This window comes from Myotis daubentonii, chromosome 4 (assembly GCF_963259705.1).
Source record: "Myotis daubentonii chromosome 4, mMyoDau2.1, whole genome shotgun sequence".
Taxonomy (NCBI): Eukaryota; Metazoa; Chordata; class Mammalia; order Chiroptera; family Vespertilionidae; genus Myotis; species Myotis daubentonii.
This window is the reverse complement of record NC_081843.1, coordinates 21599039-21623368: the sequence shown is the minus strand read 5'-3', so window position 1 is coordinate 21623368 and position 24330 is coordinate 21599039. Positions and strand designations below refer to the sequence as shown.

Sequence of the window (24330 nt, the reverse complement as noted above, 5' to 3'; positions counted from 1 at the left end):
GATCGGCTGCCTCCTGCGCACCCCCTACCGGGGACCAAGCCCGCAACCCAGGCATGTGCCCTTGGCCGGAATCGAACCTGGGACTCCTCAGTCTGCAGGCTGACGCTCTATTCACTGATCCAAGCCGGCTATGGCTATAATACTTAATTATTGTTTCTCATAATTTAAGGAAAATCTACCACATAGCAGAGAAATATTTTAGTATTTATCTCAGTGTCCACATCAACTTCTATCTGAATGGTGGGTAAGTAACTGGTCTAAAAGAAAGGAATATTGCTCTTTTTTTGCTGCTTGTCTGTGGCCATAATGGGTTGCACGCATGCTCCCAAGTAAAGGCTTGTCCTAGTCAGCTTTGCTCTGCCACTGTATCATCCCCACCTGGCTGAAGTTGACCTGTGACAATGTGAAACAGCAGATCTACAAACTGGCCAAGAAGGGGCTGACTCAACACAAATCAGTGTGATCTTGAGAAAATAGTGTTACATAAGTGACAGGCAATACAATCTTGAGAATTCTTAAGTCAAAAGGATTCGCTCCTGATGTTCTTGAGCATCTCTACTATTAAGAAAACTATTGCTGTTCAAAAGCATCTTGCGAGGAACATATAAAAAATTAATAAAAAAACATAATTTTTTTTAAAAAAGGATTCTGATCCTTTTTGTAAATTCTGTCCAATTTTGATCAATAGCCGTATTCACTGGTTGGCTTAATATTATAAGACCAAACAAATCCTCCCCTGCAACTAGACATAGGAGACATCCACAGACTCTGCCCAAGTGGCATAAATTTATCTATGTACTCAAACAATAAAATTATTGTTTAAATAGGGGGGAAAAAAGGAATACTGCAGTACTTCCAGTTAAATGGTGGGAGCTAAACGCTGTGTTTGCCTCCTACCATCACCTCATCAAAATTACAACTAACTTATTCAACAACCATTATTGAGAACCACCTGAAGACTAGCTGAATGGAAGTCCTAGAACTAGAAAATACAAAGATGCCACAATGAGACTGGTAGAAGGGACAGGGATGTGGTAGGGGCAGGTCCCACACTAACGGTGTAAGTATTAAAAATCAGAGGATTATCTCAGCTTTAAAGTTCCCCCAGAAGAGTGAGGGGTGCCAGCCTCTCACCTGGCTCACCAGCCCAGGGCAAAAGTGATGGGAAGAGGAGTGTCCATAATGAGTCCCAGGAATTCCTCGAGTGAAACCCCCCTTTTCCCCACTGCAAGAATTCGACCCCTCACAAACTCACTTGCTCACTCACAAACTCACTCGCTCTGTGTTCCAGCCAAGGGGCAGCAGTTCAAAGAGCGCCAGGGACATACATAGAGGAGCTGAACTGACTGGTTTCAGAGCAAGGGCTTAAAGGTCAGGGGTCAGGGCAGTTCTCTCTGGGGATGGAAGTGCTGGCAGGCACCACTGTTCTTTGTTCAGTCTTAATCTCACAAAACGGGCAGCCTCACACAGGTACCAAAGCTGAGCTCTCCATTAACCTGGCTAACAATGTTTGTCCAGCTCTGGTGACTTCTTGAGATGCAGTCCCATCTACCTTAGCCACCCAAAACGAGCTGTTTCCAGGGGCTTCCACACAAGTAGCATTATGCTGTGGACTTTATTGAAAAGCCCACAAACTTCAAACAGAAGCAGTTGGACTAATCATGACCTGTATTTCTTGCTAAGTAGCCCCAAGGCTGGCACAAGTGGTGACTGCTCTCAACATGCATTGTGATTTCCATTGAAGCAATGAAGCATAGTAACATTCATCTCAGGTAAAAACTGCTGTATAAATTTTAACCCTGCTATTCTGGCTACTGTAAACATTTGCTTCCTTAAACAATAGGATAGTTACACCTCCATTTCCAGAATGAGACCTGGAAACTCACATAAATTACCCCATTATGTTGCCAGCCCACATTATGGCTTTGCAAGGGTTATTTTCCTGTGCCTGAGGACCAGAACTGCAAAAATTGCTTTAATTGCTTTTCCATTGACTCAGTGGCTCTGGGAATGTTGTCCCTTGACTCAATGGCTCCAAAAACTAAAACTATAATTAACTTTTACAGATAACTAACTTTGCTCAGTTTGCTTCTGTACAATCTGCTTTCACAAGATAGCTCTACATTCCAATGTCTAGCAGGATGTGGTTTTTTTGTCTTTATAAGCTCAGTACGGTAGTCACTCAGAGCTGCGAGATTTGGAGAGCTAATGCCCCCTCGCAGCCTCCGGCTTTTGAATAAAGACTTCTTAATGTGACTTCTTGGGTCGTCCTTTGTGTGATTCATGGGGTACATTACTACACCACCAGGTGGCTCCAAGCATATTATAAAGTTGCAACCAGTGTTGACTTGTAATATAGCTTCAATTAATGAGCCAGAAACCCAACACAAGTGACAGGTGGCTTCAGCTCACACTGTGGTGCCCACACCAAAGCATCCCAAGATTGGCACTAGTAGCAGCCAGCCTCAGTTCACAGCATAGCTTCTCTCAAGAGCCTCTAGGCCCAGCACAAGCAGCCACCAAATGCAGATGACTCCCAGCATGTGGCCCCTACCTGTGCCCTCACAAGAGGCTCCAGAAACAACACAACTGGTTGCCAGCTTGATAACACACAAGAGCACCATTCAACCAGCTCCACAAATGACACATCCAAAGGGCAGAATGGCTGGCACGAGGGCTCTGTTAATGTGACTTTCCTTCTGGGGGGAGGAGGGGTCAGCCCACACACAACTACTTATCCGCTGTAGTCACAAACAACCCTCAAAGCCAGGTAGCCCAATGGTCAATCAAACCCACTGATATACCAAAAACAATCATGACTCAACTACAACAAGAGGCACACACAACCCACACAAGGGATACATGCCCCTTGTGCATCCAGCTAAGGGTAATAGGGAGACTGTGCCAATGGGCCTCACAGGTCACCTACTACACAAGGCCATTCTGCCAAGACTAGGAGATGTAGCAGATCTACCTAATAAACAGGAGAAAAAAAATCACAGTGAGTCAGCCAAAATGAGGAGACATGTCCCAAATGAAAGAAGAGGGCAAAATTCCAGAAAAAGAACTAAATGAAATGGAGACAGGCAATCTGCTGGATACAGAGTTCAAAACACTGGCTATAAGAATGCTCATTGAACTTAGGGGAAGAACAGATAAACTCAGCGAAACCTTAGAAACCATAGGAGGGGAGGAGGGGAGGCAGTCAGAAAATGATCCCCAGTGGGGGCCGTGATGAATACATTAAATGAAATGAATATATTGGAGAGATCAACAGCAGATTAGATGAAACAGGATCAAGAAGACACGGAAGTGTTAACACCTAATCAGAATAGCTAAAAGAAAAAAAAAATGAAGATAGTTTAAAGGGCATTCTGGGACAACATCAAGCAAACCCACATTCACATCATAAGGGTACCTGAAGGAGAAGAGAGAGTGAGCAAGGGATTTGAAAACCTATTTGAAGAAAAAAAAAAAAAAAAAAGACTGAAAACTTCTCTAACATGCAGAAGGAAATAGACATACAAGTTCAGGAAGTGCAGAGTCCCAAATAAGATGAACCCGAAGAGTCCCAGCACACGTCATAATTAAAATGTCACAGGTTAAAGGCACAGAGATAATCATAAAAGAGAAAAGAAGTCAGTTATGAACAAAAGAGCTTCCATAAGATAATCAGCTATTTTCAAAAGAAACTATGGAAGCCACGAAGGAATGGCACAAAATATTAAGTGATGAAAACCAAGGTTCTACAATCAATATAACTCTACCCAGCAAAGCTATCATTTAGAATCGAAGAAGAGCTAGTTACTATGAGAAAACGCTAAAGGAATTCATCACCAGAATTACAAGAAACATTATAGGGATTTCATTAAGTAAACAACAAAAGATCAGAAGTATGAATAAGAAAATATAGCAAATAAAAAAGTTCTCACTGACAAAGGAAAACATTTTGTAAACACAATGGATCAAACAAATATAAAGCTAACACAAAGCTTACAAGGCAAAAAAGTAGAAAGATCATGTATAATTACAATAAAATAAGGGACACCCACAAACACATGCACAAAAGAAAAAATGAGAAAAAAATACAAATGAAGGGGTAACTTTAGAATGTTAAAACTTAAGTGACAAGCAGCTTAAAATAGACTGCTGTCAACAACTTAGTATATGTGAGCTACATGGTACCACAAACCAAAACACAAGATAAACAAAAAATGAAGAGAGAGGAATCCAAATGCAACACTGTTAATCATCACAGACAAGGGAAGTGAGAAAGAGAGTAAGAAATGAAAACTACAAAAACAATCAGAAAGCAATGAATAAAACTGCAATAACTACAGACCAATAAATAATTCCTTTAAGTGTAAATGAATTAAATGCTCCTTTAAAAAAACCATAGTGTAGCCGAAACCGGTTTGGCTCAGTGGATAGAGCGTCGGCCTGCGGACTGAGAGGTCCCGGGTTCGATTCCGGTCAAGGGCATGTACCTGGGTTGCGGGCACATCCCCAGTAGGAGATGTGCAGGAGGCAGCTGATCGATGTTTCTCTCTCATCGATGTTTCTAACTCTCTATCTCTCTCCCTTCCTCTCTGTAAAAACTCAATAAAATACGTATAAAAAAAAATTAAAAAACACACAAATAAACCATAGTGTGGCTGAATGGATAAAAAAACTGTACATAAGCTACCTACAAGAGACGCACTTCATATCAAAAGACACACAGACTGAAGGTAAAGGGATGAAAAAAGTTATTTCATGCAAATGGAATAACAAAAATAGCTGATATAGAAGAATACTTAGATAAGCTAGATTTTAAAATAAGGGCTGTAATAAGAGACAAAGGACATTCCATAATGAGAAAGGGGTCAATCCAACAAAAGAACATAACTCTTGTAAACATCTATAAATCCAATGTAGCACCTAAATATATAAGGCAAATATTGGTGGATATAAAGGGATAGACTGATGAACAGAGGCCTTAAATGATACATTAAACCAGATGGACTCAATTGATATTTTTAGGACTTGCTCAAACAGCAGAATATATTTTCTTTTTCTGAAAAATTTTATTTGTGCACTAGCCCGTTTGGCTCGGTGGATAGAGCGGCGCGGGCTGAAGGGTCCAGGGTTCGATTCCAGTCAAGGGTAAATGTCCGGGTTGCGGGCTTGATTCCCAGTGGGGGCTGTGCAGAAGGAAGCCAATCAATGATTCTCTCTCATCATTGATGTTTCTATCTCTCCCTCTTCCTTCCTCTCTGAAATCAATAAAAATATATTTAAAAAATTTGTATTTGTTTATTTGAGTGAGAGAGAAAGGTTGAGAGACAAAGGCAGGGTGGGGGGAGAGAAAGAGAGAGACAGAGAAACATAGATTTATTGTTCCACTTATTTATGTATTCTTTGGTTGATTCTTGTATGTGCCCTGACTGGGGATCACACCACAACCTAGGCATATCAGGACCATGCTCTAACTAACTGAGCTACTAGGTCAGGGCAAATATACATTCTTTTCAAGTGTACACAAAACATTTTCTAGGATACACCATATGTGAGGCCACAAAACGAGTCAATACATTTAAGAAGGTGAAAATCTTATCAAGCATCTTCTCTGACCACAAGGGCATGAAACTAGAAATCAATTACATGAAGAAAACTGAAATACACACAGACACATGGAGGCTAAATAACATGACACTAAGTAATAAATGGGTTAATAACAAGATCAAGAAAGAAATCAGAAGATATCTTGAGACAAACGATAATGAAAACACAATGACCCCAAATCTATCAGAAATAGCCAAAGTGGTTCCAAAAGGGAAATTCACAGCAATACAATCTTACCTCAAGAAAAATATGTCCTGACCAGTTTGGCTCAGTGGCTACAGCATCGGCCTGTGGACTGAAGAGTCCCAGGTTCGATTCCGGTCAAGGGCATGTACCTTGGTTGCGGGCACATCCCCAGTAGGGGGTGTGCAGGAGGCAGCTGATCCATGTTTCTTTCTCATGGATGTTTCTAACTCTCTATCCCTTTCCCTTCCTCTCTGTAAAAAATCAATAAAATGTATTTAAAGAAAAGAAACAAGAAAAATAAAGAATAAACCATCTAACCTTACACCTAAAGGAATTAGAAAAACAAAGCCCAAAGAGTGTAAAAAGAAGGAAAGAACAAATATCAGAGTGAAAACAAATAAAATAGAGTCTAAAATGATTACAAAAGATTAAATTAATAAAAAGCTGGTTCTCTGAAAAGAACCCAAATTGATAAGCCTTTAACCAGACTCATCAAGAAAAAGAGAGGAACCAAGTAAAATCAGAAAAGGAGAGCCGAAACCGGTTTGGCTCAGTGGATAGAGCGTCGGCCTGCGGACTCAAGGGTCCCAGGTTCGATTCGGGGGTTGCAGGCACATCCCCAGTAGGAGATGTGCAGGAGGCAGCTGATCATTGTTTCTCTCTCATGGATGTTTCTAACTCTATCTTTCCCTTCCTCTCTGTAAAAAATCAATAAAATATATTTTAAAAAAAAATTAGCCGAAACCGGTTTGGCTCAGTGGATAGAGCGTCGGCCTGCGGACTGAAAGGTCCCAGGTTCGATTCCGGTCAAGGGCATGTACCTGGGTTGCGGGCATATCCCCGGTGGGAGATGTGCAGGAGGCAGCTGATCGATATTTCTCTCTCATCGATGTTTCTAGCTCTCTATCTCTCTCCCTTCCTCTCTGTAAAAAATCAATAAAATATATTTACAAAAAAAAAATTAAAAAAAGAAAAGGAGAGGTGATAACTGTCACTATAGAAATACAAAGGATTATAAGAAAGTACTCTGAACAAGTATATGCCAACAAACTGGACAACGTGGAAGAAATGGATAGATTCCTAGAAAAATATAATCTTCTTAGACTGTATAAAGAAGAAACAGAAAATCTGAGCAGATCAATAAATACTAAAGAAATTGAATTAATAATAAAAAAGTTCACAACAAACAAAAGTCTTGAACCTGATGGCTTCACAGGTGACTTTTACCAAACATTCAAAGAAAAATTAACACTTACCTTTCTCAAACTATTTCAAAATAACGGAAAAGGAGGGAAGGCTGCCTAGCTCTTTTTATTCCAAAACCAAAGACATTCCAAAATATATATGCTAATATCCCTGATGAGGATAGATGAAAAATTCTATAAAGAATATGAGCAAACCATATTTAGCAATATGTATATTGAAAGGATCATATATCATGATCAGGTGGAATTCATTCCCAGTATTTAAGGCTGGTCCAATGTCTGCAAGTTGAATAATGTAATACACCACACAAACAAAATCAAGAATAAAAATCATATGATCCTATTAATAGATGTGGAAACGCAATTCAAAATCCAGCATTCATTTAAGATAAAAACTCTCAGCAAAGAGTGAACATACATCAATATAATAAAGGTCATATATGACAAACCACAGCTAACATCATACTCATCAAAACCAAAGATGTCTACTTTTACCACTTTTATTTAAATGGTCTTGGAAGTCCTAGTAACAGCAATCAGACAAGAAAAGGAAATAAAAGGCATCCAAATTGGAAAGAAAGAAGAAAATTTTCATTTTCAGATGACAGGATACTATATATATATATATATATAAAGACTCCACCAAAAAGCCAGTATCTGGATTCAGTAAAGTAGCAGGGTACAAAATTAATATTCAGATATCAGTTGCATTTTTGTATAGCAGTTAAGGAACCATCAGAAAGAAAAATTAAGAAAACAACTCCACTTATAACTGCATCAGTAAAAATAAATATTACCAAATATAACCAAAGTGGTAAAGACCTGTACTTCAAAAAACCTTTAAGACATTGAAGAAAACAACTGAAGACAACAATAAATGGAATGGTATGCCACGTTCATGGGTAGAAAGAATTAGTAAGATTAAGATGTCCGCCGAAGCCGGTTTGGCTCAGTGGATAGAGCTTTGGCCTGCGGACTGAAAGGTCCCAGGTTCGATTCCGGTCAAGGGCATGTACCTGGGTTGCGGGCACATCCCCAGTGGGAGATGTGCAGGAGGCAGCTGATCGATGTTTCTCTCACCATCGATGTTTCTTTTCTTCTTCTTTTTTTTTTTAAATTAAATCTTTATTGTTTATTGTTCAGATTATTACATTTGTTCCTCTTTTTTCCACCCATAACTCCCCCCCAACCAGTTCCCACCCCACCCTCCGCCCTCACTCCCCACCCACTGTCCTCATCCATAGGTGCACAATTTTTGTCCAGTCTCTTCCCACACCCCCCACACCCCTTTCCCCCCCAAGAATAGTCAGTCCATTCCCTTTCTATGTCCCTGATTCTATTACAATCACCAGTTCATTCTGTACATCAGATTATTTATTCACTTGATTCTTAGATTCACTTGTTGATAGATGCATATTTGTTGTTCATAATTTGTATCTTTACCTTTTTCTTCTTCTTCCTCTTCTTAAAGGATACCTTTCAGCATTTCATATAATACTGGTTTGGTGATGATGAACTCCTTTAGCTTTTCCTTATCTGTGAAGCTCTTTATCTGACCTTCAGTTCTGAATGATAGCTTTGCTGGATAATGTAATCTTGGTTGTAGGTTCTTGGCATTCATCACTTTGAATATTTCTTGCCACTCCCTTCTGGCCTACAAAGTTTCTGTTGAGAAATCCGCTGACAGTCATATGGGTATTCCCTTGTAGGTAATTGAGTTTCTTTCTCTTGCTGCTTTTAAGATTCTCTCTTTGTCTTTTGCTCTTGGCATTTTAATTATGATGTGTCTTGGTGTGGTCCTCTTTGGATTCCTTTTGTTTGGGGTTCTCTGCATTTCCTGGACTTGAAAGTCTATTTCTTTCACCAGGTAGGGGAAGTTTTCTGTCATTATTTCTTCAAATAGGTTTTCAATATCTTGCTCTCTCTCATCTTCTGGCACCCCTATAATCCTGATGTTGGTATGCTTGAAGCTGTCCCAGAGGCTCCATACACTATCTTCGTATTTTCGGATTCTTTTTTCATTTTGCTTTTCCCGTTGGGTGTTTTTTGCTTCTTCGCATTTCAAATCTTTGACTTGATTCTTGTGCTCCTCTGGTCTGCTGTTGGGTGTCTGTATAATATTCTTTATTTCAGTCAGTGTATGCTTAATTTCTAGTTGGTTCTTTATCACAACATCGAGGGTCTCATTAGATTTCTTGTAGATCTCATTAAGTTTATCAGCAGTTTCTAGAAAATTATTGAAAGACCTTAAAAGTGCGGTTTTGAGCTCTATATCCTCCATTTCTGTCATGTTTCTTTGTCTCCGCATTTTTTATGCTTTCTTGGTGCACTCCCTTGTGGTCTTTGTGCGCAGTCTTGTTGTAGTTAAGCCTTGATTGTTGTAGGTAAACTGGGGGCGGGGGGGGGGGGGATTTGACCTCCAGGCCAACTGGCTATGAGAATCAGCTGTGTCTGCAGTGGGAGAACTTCTGTGCTGGATCTCTAGGGCTGTGCTAATCTAGCCTTTGCCTGAGGCTATCCAGCAAATGCCTCAATGCAGAGCTTGGGCGGGACAGGTCCCAGGGGATCTAAGGGCAGGCGGAGCGAGCAGTTATGGCTGCTCTCAGTCCCATCCCCAGGGGCTCTGCCTCTCAGAGTCCCAGCAACTGTTGCAAACCTCGGAGAGAAAGCTGCCTTCGAGTTCCGACCAAAGCCAGACAGTCCCGTTTGAGTCTGGGTCCCTAGAGACTCGCCTGGATCTGGAACTCAGAGTCTGAGACTCCCTCCTGATTGAAACAGACAACTGCGCCCTTGGCTGCCAGCCCGCTCCACATGAACTCCGCACCTTAGTATTTTACTTCAGCACTGCGCCTCCTCTGAGTCTCGGTATGCTTTTCTTTTTCCTCCTAGTTGTAGAACTTCCACTCAGCCAGACTTCCTGTAGTTCTGGATGATGTCCGTTCCGTCTTTTAGTTGTGTTTTTGAAGTGGTTGTTCCAGGCAGCAAACGCCGGTGTTTACCTATGCTGCCATCTTGGTTTCTCAATTGGTTAATCTCACCATCGATGTTTCTAACTCTCTATCCCTCTCCCTTCCTCTCTGTGAAAAATCAATAAAATATATTTTAAAAAAAAAATGTCCATACTACCCAAAGCAATTCCTATCAAAATTCAAATGGCTTTTTCACAGAATTAGAATAATCCTAACATCTGTAAGCAATCACAAAAGATCTTGAATAGCCAAAGCAATCTTGAGAAAGGAGAACAAAGTCGGAGGTATCACACTACCTGATATCAAACTATACCACAAGACTATAGTAATCAAAACAGCATGGTGCTGGCATGAAAAAAGACACAGAGATCATTGCAACAGAATAGAGAATACAGAAGTAAATCCAAACCTATATGGCCAGGAAGATTAAAAACGGTGGCAGAGTAAGTTGATGCTGCACAAACCTGCTCCCAAGAACAAATTGGTATTACAACTAAAATATAGAAAAACTTCCTGAATAATCAACAGAAAACTCACAGGAGAGAACCCTGATACCCAAGGACTGAAAGTGGAGACCACATAGAGACTGGCAGGAGCGGCAGAGGCACGAAAGGGTTGGTCAGGCACCCAGTGAGATATCTCAGCTATAGGGGGTTGCCACTGAGAACTCTGGGATTTAATCCCCAAGCTGGGCCCCCCAGCACAGAGCACCAAAACTGAGAAGGATACCCATCTGGCTGTGAAAAGCAGTGGGGTGCTGTCTGCCAGGGAGTAACAACTGAAAATTCAGGCACCCTCTTAAAGGGCCAATGCACTAAACTCCCTGTGGATCCACCCACCTTGTGCTCGGATAGAGGGAGGGTGAAGCAGACTGGAGCTGTGAGAGCAGAAGCCAGGACTGGGGATCTAAGGGATAGAGCTCAGAAAGCAGAAACGCCAGCTTCCTAGGCCAAATACTTCCTCACGCAGCAGAGGACATCTTTCCCACATAGACATTTGCCTTGCCTGGAGGTAAGATAGTTGACACACCCTATTGGAAAATACCTTGCCTGATGCCACTTAAGAGATTAAAAAATAACAATTTGCCGAAGCCGGTTTGGCTCAGTGGATAGAGCTTCGGCCTGCGGACTGAAGGGTCCCGGGTTCGATTCCAGTCAAGGGCATGTGCCTGGGTTGCGGGCATATCCCCAGTGGGAGATGTGCAGGAGGCAGCTGATCGATGTTTCTCTCTCATCGATGTTTCTGGCTCTCTATCTCTCTCCCTTTCTCTCTGTAAAAAAATCAATAAAATATATTAAAATAAATAAATAAATAACAATTAGCCTCCAGGCAGAAGCAACTGCCCCACCCTATTGAAAAAACCTCTCCCTACACCAGAGGACAATTGCCTGGTGGGCAATTCAAGTTGGAATCCTATCAGTCTGTAGGTAGAGGTGGTCTCTGGTGGCTTTGAGTCTATGGCTGATCTAATTAGTCAGAAACAGCTTTTAACACTGTCACGCACTAGAGACTGAGAGGTGTAGAGGATCTACCTAATACAGTGATGGCGAACCTTTTGAGCTCGGCGTGTCAGCATTTTGAAAAACCCTAACTTAACTCTGGTGCTGTGTCACATATAGAAATTTTTTGATATTTGCAACCATAGTAAAACAAAGACTTATATTTCTGATATTTATTTTATATATTTAAATGCCATTTAACAAAGAAAAATCAACCAAAAAAATGAGTTCGCGTGTCACCTCTGACACACGTGTAATAGGTTCGCCATCACTAACCTAATACATAGTCCAGAGGTCCTCAAACTATGGCCCATGGGCCACATGCAAATACAAATATTGTATTTGTTCTGTTATGCCCAGATTCCAGGATCCCCAAAAGCCCAACAGGGAGCCAGCCGAGTCCGATGCAAAAGCAAAGAGTCTTTATTCGAGCTAGCTCGGCTCCCCGAACACACTCACCGAGCCAGCGGCAAGCAGCAGATTGAGCTAGCTCTGAGTGGAGAGGGGCTTTATAGGGGGGGTTAGAGTAAGGGGAGGAGAGAGGACTGTGGGCCCTGACGACTGGCCGGGCGCAAGTAGGTGTCTTGTTACACAGGATGTGGTCGTACTGGCCGGGCGCAAGTAGGTGTCTTGTTACACAGGATGTGGTCGTATCTATGGCGAGCACTTGCCTTGATTGTCATTGGTTAGTTTATAGAAATCCTAGGTGTAGCTAGCAGAGGCTTGGGCTTCCGGGAAGAAGCTCCTTGCTGAGCACATGGCTAATAGCTGCTGCCCCAAAAATAGAGGATCCGGGATAAGGTGGAGGGCGTAGCCCTTGCCCTTTCAGTTCCCGTTTTGTTTTTTTTACTTCAAAATAAGATATGTGCAGTATGCATAGGAATTTGTTCATAGTTTTTCTTTAAACTATAGTCCGGCCCTCCAACAGTCTGAGGGACAGTGAACTGGCCCCCTGTTTAAAAAGTTTGAGGAACCCTGAGTCAAACCCAAACAGAAAGCCAAAATGAGACAAAGAAACAATTCCCAAATTAAGGAAATAGAGAATTCTCAAGAAGAAGAGATAAATGAAGCAGAGATAAGACATTTATCTGAATCAGAAGTCAGAGTAATGATGGAAAAAATGCTCAAGAGCATGAAAAAAGATATAGTAACTATGAAAAAAGAACAATCTGAGATAAAGAATGACGTAACACAAATACAGAACGTAGGAAGGAATACAGAGCCGATTACGAGAAGCTGAGGATTGAATCAGTGAATCAGAAGACAGCATTGAAAATATCACTCAATCAGAGAACCAAAAAGAAAAAACAATTCAAAGACAGGAGAACAGCTTAAGGGAGCTGTGGAACAATGTGAAACGTAACAATATTAGAATAGCCAAGTGTGCCAGAAGAGGCAGAAAGGGAGAAAGGCATAGACAAGGTGTTTGAAGAAATAATGGCAGAATATTTCCCTAATCTGTTAAAGGAAAAAGTCACACAAGTGCAGGAGGTACAAGAACAGGCCCACGGCCAGACACATCATAATTGAAATACCAAAAAAATACAAAGAAAGAATCTTAAAGGCAGCTAGACAAAAACAAACTGTTATCTACAAAGGAGTTCCCATAAGGCTGACACCTGATTTCTCATCAGAATCTCTACAGGCCAGAAGGGAATGGTGTACATAGAGCTCGGGAAGTATGTCTCAGCGCTAAGGCTGATGCAATGGTGTGAGCACACTCCACCATGACATGCTTCCTCGGCACACCAGGAAGTAGCAACGCCCACCTGAATGAACTCCTAGAGCCACGTGCACAGTACCCCAGCCTTTCAGCCATTGGTCGCCTATAGCAACGTGTCTCCCTCTGATTGGTCCCCTCATGCTATATATACTCCTGTAGTTCCTCAATAAAACGGATCTGTGTCAATGAACCTGGTCTCCGGAGTCGTGCATGCAGACGCCCTAGCGCGTTGGGTCTCCGTCGTCCTCACCCTTGAGGGACCCCCTGCTTCAGAATGGCATGAAGTACTCAAGGCAATGGAAAGCAAGGATCTGAGACCAAGATTACTATGTCCAGGTAGGCTATCATTCAAAATAAATAATCAAATAAAGGGCTTTCCAGACAAAAAAAGGTAAAGGAGTACATCACCACCAACCCAGCATTACAAGAAATGCTAAAGGGATTGCTGTAATGAGAAGAAGAAACAGAGAGAAATCCAGCCATACAGAATTAAAATGGCAATAAGTAAGTTCCTATCAATAACCCTAAATGTAAATGGATTAAATGCTCCAATGAAAAGGCGCAGAGTAGCTATATGGATACAAAAACATGACCCAACTATATCCTGTCTAAAAGAGACCCACCTCAAAACAAAAGACACAAACAGGATGGGAGTGAAGGGATGGAAAAAAATTTTCCATGCAAATGGAAAAGAAAAAAAACCTGGAGTAGCAATACTCATATCTGATAAAATACACTTCAAAATGAAGGCCATCACAAGAAACAACAAAAGTCACTACATAATACTAAAGGGATCGATACAACAAGAGGATATAATCCCAGTAAACATACATGCACCCAATAAAGGAGAACCAAAATATATAAACAAACTTCAATAGCAGTGGTCGCCAACCTTTAAGACCTGACGGACCACCAGTGGTCCATGGACCACAGTTTGGCAACCGCTGCTCCAAAGGTTTCCTTAAACCAGCAGTCGCCAACCTTTCGGACCTCATGGACCACCAGTGGTCCGTGGAATACCGGTTGATGACCACTGTTCTAAAGGACTTTAATGGAGAGATCGACAACAATACAGTCATAGTAGGAAATTTCAACACCCCTCCACCCCTCTCACTTCACTGGATAGATCTTCCAGATAGAAACTTTAACAAGGAAACAGAGACTCTGAAGTTCACAGTGGATCAGATGGATTTATTTGACATTTATTGGACATTTCACCCCAATGCAGCAGAATATGCATTCTTCTCAAGTGCACATGGATCATTCACAAAGATAGAACACATGTTAGGACACAAACCAAGGTTACACAAGTTCAAGAAGATTGAAATCAAATCAAATATCTTCTCAGATCACAGTGCAACGAAATTAGAAATCAATTACAGTAAAAACACCCCAAAACATTCAAACACATGGAGGCAAAATAGCATCTTATTAAACAATAAATGGGTTACCAACGAGATCAAGAAAGAAATAAAAACCTTCCTGGAAACAAGTGAAAATGAATACACAACAACCTAAAATCTCAGGGACACAGCAAAGCAGTCCTGAGTGGGAAGTTCATAGCACTACTGAGAAGGCAAACCCCTGTTCTGTAAAACTACTGTTTGGAATTCTCTGCTATTCTTTAGACGGCCTCTTATTCTGAAAAAATAAGTTTGCTTTCTAGCCTGCTTTAGCCTGCTTGAATAATGAGGAAGATAAACTTAGCTGTCTGACCTTGTAGGCCAGAGATGAGATACGCCCAATGCCATGCCAGGTGCATTTTTTAATTGGATAGAACTGTGTAGTTTTCAAGGCCACCAGCAAGATAACCACTAAGTGCACAAAGGGCTGGCTCTTTCATAAAAAGGGAAGTTCTGCTTGTAGCTCTGCTTAGAATTTGAATTCATTTTCTCTAAGCCCACCACGATGAATAAAGTGTAACTCCAAACTCTCAGAGCATTGCTTGGTTTTTCTCCGGTTTTTCTGTAACACTACAGGCATACCTCAAAAAACAAGAAAAGTTAATAAGATACTATCTAACACTACAACTTAAAGAACTAGAAAGAGAACTATAAGAAAAGCACAAAGTAAGCAGAAGGAAGGAAATAATAAAGGTTAGAGCAGAAATAAATAACATAGAGACTAAAAAAATAATAATACAAAAAAAAATCAATGAAACTAAGAGGTGGTTCTTTGAAAAGATAAACAAAATTGATAAACCATTAGATAGACTCATCAAGAAACAGAGAGGACCCAAATAAATATAATTGGAAACAAAAGTGGAGAAGTAACCACTGACACCACAGAAATACAAAGGATTGTAAGAAAATACTATGAACTACTATATGCCAACAAGCTGGACAATGTAGATGAAATAGACAAATTCCTAGAAAAATACAGTCTCCCAAAATTAAATCAGGAAGAATAAAAAACCTGAAAGGCCAATAACAAACCAATATGGCCAATTATTCTATTACAAAGGAGGCAAGAATATACAAGGGGTAAGAACAGTCTCTTCAATAAATAGTATTGGGAAACCTGGACAGATATATGCAAAATAATGAAACTGGATCACTTTCTTACACCATGTAAAAAGATAAACTAAAAATGGATAAACTACTTAGTGTAAGACCTGAAACCATAAAACTCTTGGAAAGGAAACACAGGCAGTAAATTCTTTGACATTGCTCTTAATAATATTTTTTTGGAAACATCTCCTCAGGCAAGGGAAACTAAAGAAAAATAAACCAATTTGACTACATCAAACTAAAGTTTTGTACAGTGAATGAAACTATGAACAAAACTAAAAGGCAACCTACTAAATAGGAGAAGGTATTTGCCCATGATATACTCAATAAGAAGCTAATATCCAAAATATATAAGGAAGTCATAAAATTTTAACACTGAAAAGAACCAAACACTACAATTAAAAATATGCAGAGCACCCAAAGAGATTTTTTCAAAGAGAACATAGATTGTTAATCTACATATGAAAAATGCACAACTTCCTTAATATGTGAACAATAATTCTAAAAAATATATGCACTGAAGCATTGTTTACAATAGCAAAAATATGAAAGCAATTTAAGTTTCCATCAATAGACAAAAGGATAGCCCAGCCGGCGTGACTCAGTAGTGTAGTGTCAACCCATGAATCAGGAGGTCATAGTTTGATCCCTGATCAGGGCACATGCCAGGGTTGCAGGCTCAAACCACAGTGGGGTGGGGTGGTGGTGCAGGAGGCTGGTGATCAATGATTCTCTCTAATCATTTATCTATCTATCTCTCCCTCTCTGAAATCAATAAAAATATATTTTAAAAAAACAGACAAATGGATTAAAAGATGTGGTACATATATACAATGGAATATTACTAAAACATATAAAAGAAGGAAGTCTTACCATTTTTTACTATGTGGATGTACCTAGAGCAGTGGTTCTCAACCTTCCTAATGCCGCGACCCTTTAATACAGTTCCTCATGTTGTGGTGACCCCCAATTTCATTGTTACAAATTGAAAATAATTAAAGCAGAGTGATTAATCACAAAAACAATATGTAATTATATATGTGTTTTCCGATGGTCTTAGGCGACCCCTGTGAAAGGGTCATTCGACCCCCAAAGGGGTCGCGACCCACAGGTTGAGAACCGCAGACCTAGAAGATGTTATGCTAAGTGAAATAATTCAGACAAGCAAAGACAAATACTGTATAATTTGACTTACATGTGGAATCTATAAAACAAAATATACGAACAAACAAAACAGAAATTAACTCATTGATATAAAGAACAAATTGATGGTTGCCAGAGAGAAGGAGGATTGGGAGGATAGGTGAAAAAGTGAAGGTATTAAAAAGTACAAATTGGCTGTTATAAAAAACAGTCATCAGCAGGGGTCCTCAAACTTTTTAAACAGGGTCCAGTTCACTGTCCCTCAGGCCGTTGGAGGGCCGGACTATAGTTTAAAAAAAAAAACTATGAACAAATTCCTATGCATACTGCACATATCTTATTTTGAAGTAAAAAAACAAAACGGGAACAAATACAATATTTGTATTTGCATGTGGCCCATGGGCCGTAGGTTGAGGACCCCTGGTCATGAGGATAGATCTAGTCAGTAATACTGTAAAAGCCACTGTGCTGTCACACGGGTACTAGACCTATCAGGGTGCTCACTTTGTAAGTTATTTAACTGTCTAATAACTATATTGTACACCTAAAACAAGTATAATATTGTATGTCAACAGTAATTGAAAAAAAAATGTTAAGAAAACAAACAAATACTGCCAGGTTAGAAGGCATTCAAAGAAATAACAAACAAAACAAAAATAATTATGACACATGAAAGACAAGTTATCTAACAAAATAAAGAACATGTTAGTTAAGGGCCTGATACAATTCACAATTCTATTTTTCCTATATCACTGCATATTAGATGGCTTCTTTATGAATACAATTTTTGAAATATTTGTGAAATAGACAATGAATAAACCAAGTCTTCCCTCTGGCATGGATGATTTTTTAAATTGGTAATTTGGATGTAGAAAACATTTGATTTACCTCAAGACATACTTCTTGTTGGTACTGCTACAACTTTGTGCCCTATAAACATAAAAAGTATTTTAGTTTGAAGATACAATACCTGACAAAATGGAAAAAAATACGGTTAATTTTTAATTGAATATATTGTTAGTGAGTATATTTCTAACAAAAGTTCTGTTTTCACTGTAAATCTATGAGAACTAAATTCTCTACAAACAATTTTAAATAAAAGATAATTGGTTTACCACCCCAGTATTTTTGGATTCATAAACCTCAATCCTTACTTCTTCACTATACACGTATTTCAGGTGTCAGGCAGCGTAGACAACACTCCTATCACAATCAGGTTGATAAGGCAATAATCACCTGGGATTGTGAGCCATCACTGTATCTTATTAAACCTGTAATAAATATATATCTAATCACAAAATGCCTGAAACCACTGTGCTGTCAGGTGATAAAATAAGGAGAAATCAAGATGAAGAGAGACAGCAGTCTTAAATAACTACAGTTAAAATATCTTACTTGAACACATTGCTCCGGTCTTTCTTAGGGCCTTTGGAAAAAAACCCCAAATTAGGAATGTAACGGCATGTTTACACCAACATTATAATATTGGGGTAAACATGCCTTTACATTTGATGCACATAAAAAACATGCAAAATACATTAATCATAAAGTATAATATTCTACTAAAAACACTATCTTCGAACCATCAACAAAATACTACCAGTAATGTCCATTTGCATTATGTTTCTCCATTCTATGCCCTCCTCCCTCTCTCCCCATCCTCAAGTAATCTGTATTTTAAAATTTTAAGTTTATACTTTTATTGGTATTTGTAAATTATAGTTTAATGATTCCAGCCCCAGCGGTCCAGGGGTTCCCAAAGGTGTGGACAGAGTAGGCAAATAATGTTTTACATGGAGACAGTGTTCAGAACTCTCTAGCCCTCTTTAGTCTCTGTGGATCTTCTGTGCCTAGCTGAGGCCACAGAGAAAGATCCTGAGGCAAGCTGAGCCTTTATTTTTATACTCAGAGGTAAACAAGGTAGTGATTACCAAAAATTACACTGTTCTTGTGAGTTTCACTTGTTTACACTGTTCTTGTGAGTTTCACTTGCTTTTGTTCTTGTTGCACTTCCCTCAGCCCATTAGCTTCCCAGGTAAGATCTAGAGAGCGTTATAAGGTCAACCCTAATTATACTTAAGAGGACTGTGCCCTCTAAGCTGGGACTTGTTTGTGATTTTGCCAACAGGTCAGTCAGAGGTTTAACCCTATAGCAGCTCCCCACAAATGATAAATGACACATGTAACCTATAGACAGCTTAACCTGACTTTTTTAGTAAAGTGTACAGTTTTCTAATACATTGTTTTTTGGTGGTTGTTTTTCAGTTTATTTTTAAATCTTTATTGCTAAAGGTATTACATATGTCCTCTCCCGCCCCCTCCAATTGATCTCTGATTCAATTTTGGGAGACTGCATTTTTCCAAGAATTTGTCCATTTCATCCATTGTCCAGCTTGTTAGCATATAGTTGTTCATAGCATTTTCTTAGAATGCTTTGTATTTCTGTGGTGTCATTGCTTACTTCTCCACTTTCCTTTCTGATTTTATTGATTTGGGAATCCTCTTTGTTTCTTGATGGGTCTGGCTAAAGGCTCATCAATCTTGTTTATCTTTCCAAAGAACCAGCTCTTAGTTTCACTGATATTTTGTATTATTTTTTTCAGTCTCCATGTGATTTACTTCTGCTCTAATTTTTATTATCTCCTTCCTTTTACTTATTCTGGGCTTTTCTTATTGTTCTCTACTTCTTTAAGTTGTGGTGTTAGATACTTTCTTATTAACTTTTCTTTTTTGAAGTAGGCCTGTAATGCTATATGAACTTCCTGCTCAGGACTGCTTTTGCTGTGTCCCTGAGATTTTAGGTTGTGTGTGTTCATTTTCACTTGATTCCAGGAAGGTTTTTCTTTCTTGATCTCATTGGTAACCCATTCATTGTTTAATAAGATGCTATTTGCCTCCATGTGTTTGAATGTTTTGGGGTGTTTTTACTGTAGTTGATTTCTAATTTCGTTGCACTGTGATCTGAGAAGATGCTTGATATGATTTCAATCTTCTTGAACTTGTAGCAAGTTGTTTTGTGTCCTAACATGTGATCTATCTTTGTGAACGATCCGTGTGCACTTGAGAAGAATGTATGTATGTTCTGCTGCGTTGGGGTGAAATGTTCTATAAATGTCAATTAAATCCAATTGATCCAGTGTGTGCTTTAGATTCACTGATTCCTTGTTAAGTTTTTGTCTGTTAGATCTAGTGAAGTCAGAGGGGTATTGAAGTCCCCTACTATGACTGCATTGTTGTTAATCTCTCCATTAAAGTCCCCTAGAAATTTTGTTTATTTAATATATTTAGGTGCTCCTATATTGGGTGCATACATGTTTACCAGGGTTATATCCTCTTGTTGGATAGATCCCTTTAGTATTATGTAGTGACCTTCGTTGTCTATTGTGATGGCCTTCATTCTGAAGTACATTTGTCAGATATGAGTTCTGCTACTCCAGCTATTTTTCTTTTCCATTTTTATGGAAAATTTTTTTCCCATCCCTTCACTCTCATCCTGTATGTGTTTTGTTTTATTGTTTTTGTTTGTTTGTTTTTGTGAGGTGGGCCGCTTGTAGACAAGCTGTCCTCCTGTTTTTTAATTGATTTTTCTTTTTGTTTCTCTGAGTGATTTTTTTCTACCCTGTCTTCTGATTCACTGATTCAATCCTCAGGTCCCCCTAATCTCCTATGCATTCCTTCCAATGTGTTCTTCATTTGTGCTGTTATTTATTTATGTTTTCATAGTTACTGTATCTTTTCTCATACTGTTGGGCATCTTTCCATCATTATTTTGAACTCTGTAAGAAATGAATTTCTTTTTTCTTTTTTTAAAAATCAAATCTTTATTGTTCAGATTATTACATTTGTTCCTCTTTCCCCCCCCCCCCAATAACTCCCCTCCTCCCAGTTCCCGCCCCACCCTCCGCCCTCACTCCCCACCACTGTCCTCATCCATAGGTGCACGATTTTTGTCCAGTCTCTTCCCGCATCTCCCACACCCCTTTCCCCCCCAAGAAGAGTCAGTCCATTCCCTTTCTATATCCCTGATTCTATTATAATCACCAGATTATTTATTCACTTGATTCTTAGATTCACTTGTTGATAGATGCATATTTGTTGTTCATAATTTGTATCTTTACCTTTTTCTTCTTCTTCCTCGTCTTAAAGGATACCTTTCAGCATTTCATATAATACTAGTTTGGTGATGATGAACTCCTTTAGCTTTTCCTTATCTGTGAAGCTCTTTATCTGACCTTCAGTTCTAAATGATAGCTTTGCTGGATAAAATAATCTTGGTTGTAGGTTCTTGGTATTCATCACTTTGAATATTTCTTGCCACTCCCTCCTGGCCTGCAAAGTTTCTGTTGAGAAATCAGCTGACAGTCGTATGGGTATTCCCTTGTAGGTAAACTGGGTTTCTTTCTCTTGCTGCTTTTAAGATTCTCTCTTTGTCTTTTGCTCTTGGCATTTTAATTATGATGTGTCTTGGTGTGGTCCTCTTTGGATTCCTTTTGTTTGGGGTTCTCTGCGCTTCCTGGACCTGTAAGTCTATTTCTTTCACCAGGTGGGGGAAGTTTTCTGTCATTATTTCTTCAAATAAGTTTTCAATATCTTGCTCTCTCTCATCTTCTTGCACCCCTATAATTCTGATGTTGGTACACTTGAAGTTGTCCCAGAGGATCCTTACACGATCTTCGTATTTTCGGATTCTTTTTTCATTTTGCTTTTCCAGTTGGGTGTTTTTTGCTTCTTCGCATTTCAAATCTTTGACTTGATTCTTGCGCTCCTCTGGTCTGCTGTTGGGTGTCTGTGTAATATTCTTCATTTCAGTCAGTGTATGCTTAATTTCTAGTTGGTTCTTTATCACAACATCGAGGGTCTCATTAGATATCTTGAGGATCTCACTACATTTATCAGCGGTCTCACCAGTCTTTTCGAGGGCCTAAGTTTATCGGCAGCTTCTAGACAATTCTTGAGAGACCTTAAAAGTGTGGTTTTGAGCTCTATATCTTCCATTTCTGACATTTGCGTCCTGTTTCTTTGTCTCCACATTTTTTTATCTTTTCTTGGTGCACCCCCTAGTGGTCTTTGTGCGCAGTCTTGTTGTGGTTAAGCCTTGATTGTCGGCAATACCAGGGGTGATTTGACCTCCAGGATAACTGGCTATGAGAGTCTGCTGTGTCGGCAGTGGGAGGGCTTCTGTGCTGGATCTCTAGTGTGGTGCTAATCTAGCGTTTGCCTGAGGCTATCCTGCAAATGCCTCTGCGAAGGGCTTGGGCGGGGCGGATCCCCGGGGATCTACAGGGCGGGCGGAGTGAGCAGTTATGGCTGCTCTCAGTTCCGTCCCTAGGGGCTCTGCCTCTCAGAGTCCCAGCAACCGCTGCAAACCTCAGAGAGAAAGCTGCCTTCGAGTTCCGACCGAAGCCAGACAGTCCCGCTTCTCCCGTTTGAGTCTGGGTCCCCAGAGACTTGCCTGGATCTGGATCTCAGAGTCTGAAACTCCCTCCCGATTGAAAACAACAACCGCACCCTCGCCGCCAGCCCGCTCCGCGCGCGCACTCCGCACCTGAGTATTTCACTTCAGCACTGAGCCTCCTCTGAGTCTGGGTATGATATTCTCTTTCCTCCTAGTTGTAGACTTTCCACTCAGCCAGCCTTCCTGTGGTTCTGGATGATGTCCATTCTGTCCTTTAGTTATATCCCTGAAGTGGTTGTTCGAGGCAGCAATCTCCGGCATTAACCTATGCCGCCATCTTGGTTTCCAATAATCAAGAGATGAATTTCTTATCTCCATTTCATTTATCTGTTCTTCTGGAGAATAATCTCGTTCTATCCTTTGGGGGTTGTTTCTTCGTCTCCTCATTTTGGTTGCCTATTTGTGTTTGTGACTATGTATGAGGTAGACCAACTACGTCTCTAAATCTCTAGTGCAGAAAGGACAGTGTCAAATGTTATACATGACTAATTAGGTCAGATAAAGACTCAGAGTCTCCAGAGACCGCCTCTGCCACAAACTGATTAGATTCAGGCAATTGCCCACCGGTTTGGTCAGTTTTCCCAACACAGTGGGGCAATTGCTTCTACCTGGATGCTAAATGTTATTCTCAGTGTCTTATTGGGCCTCAGAAACTCCACACTGTGGGTCAAGGCATTTTTCCAACAGGGTGAGTCAACTGATTCCCCTTCCCCACACCCCAGCCTCCCACCCCCAAGGCAAAATTACCTGCACTGCAATTATCTGCCTGAGAAAGATATCCTCCACAGCAAGAGGAAAAGACTTAGCACAGGTAACTGGATGTTTGCCTTCTAAGCTGTACCCCCAGAGCCCCCAACACTAGCTTCTGCTCACACAGCTCTAGTTCACTTTGCCCTACTTCTGGTGGAACAAAAGATGAATGGCTGCACAGGGATTTTTGTGTGTTGATCCTTTAAGCGGGTGCCTACATTTCCAGCCTTCCATCCCTCGAAGACAACAACCCTGCTGCTTTTCCTAGCCATATGTTATATGTGTACCACTCTCAGTTCTGGAGCTCGCTGCTGGGGGGGGCCAGCTTGGGGATTAGACCCCAGAATTCTCAGTGGCAACCCCACACAGCTGAGATATCTCTTCAGAATTTCAGTTGCTGTCTATAACAGCCATCCCAGCACTTTCGCATTTCCGCTCCTCCTAACAGTCCCTACAGTCTCCACGTTCCATTCTCAGTTATCACGGTTTTCTCCATTGAGTTTTCAGTTGATGATTCTGGGAGTTTTTCTGTATTTTAGTTGGAATTTCAGTTTGGTCCTGGGAGTATATCCATGCAACATCCACTTATTCCACTGCCATTTTAATCTCCATTCTTTCAGTTTATATTCCTTCAGTATTTTTTTCTTTTGTGCCCTTACCGGAGTTCAGCTGGCTATCTTTTGGTGCATGAGATGATACTCAACCCACTACAGGGCTTTTTTTTTTTTTTTTGATGCACATGTGCGTCACAAAATTCATCCATTTCAATGTGACAGCAATAATTCATACATTTACATGGCAAAATAATCAATTGGGTCAATATAACAAAACATGCTTATCCAGTTAACAATGATAGATACTTGGATCATTTCCAGATTTCTATTTCTCTTTTGTTTTTCTTACATCACTGCTGTAAATATTTTTGTTTCAAGGTACATATCTGTATTTTGAAATTAAATTTCTTGGGGTAACATTGGTTAATACTATTATATACATTTCAGGTGTACAACCTATAACTTGACACCTGTATAGTCTGTTGTAGGGTCACTACCCAAAGCCTAGTCTCCTTTTATAATCTCCCTTTAACCTCTTCCCCTCTGATAACCACCATTCTGTGGAATTTATAAATTTTTTTGTTCTCTTTTTGCTTCTTGTTTGGTATCACACATATAAGTGAAATCATATGGTTTCTTTTCTTTTTCATCTTATTTCACTTAGCATGTTACTCTCAAAATCAATCTAGATTGTGATTTTGTGTATGTGTTGTTGTTTTTTTAATTGAAGTC

General features: G+C 40.0%; 1 protein-coding gene across 2 annotated transcripts in view; it reads right to left on the bottom strand.

Annotated features, from left to right (window-relative positions):
- The window catches only part of ATF7IP2 (activating transcription factor 7 interacting protein 2), a 106261-nt gene that overhangs the window by 50012 nt on the left and 31919 nt on the right, over positions 1 to 24330 (bottom strand). Inside the window, exon 1 of one of the 2 annotated variants that reach the window (XM_059693148.1) lies at positions 17728 to 17772. The exons of the other annotated variant lie outside the window; for it this stretch is intronic. The gene's annotated coding sequence lies outside the window, so the exon portion shown is untranslated. Of the gene's footprint in view, positions 1 to 17727; positions 17773 to 24330 lie in introns of those variants that run through there. 2 annotated transcript variants of the gene reach the window in all.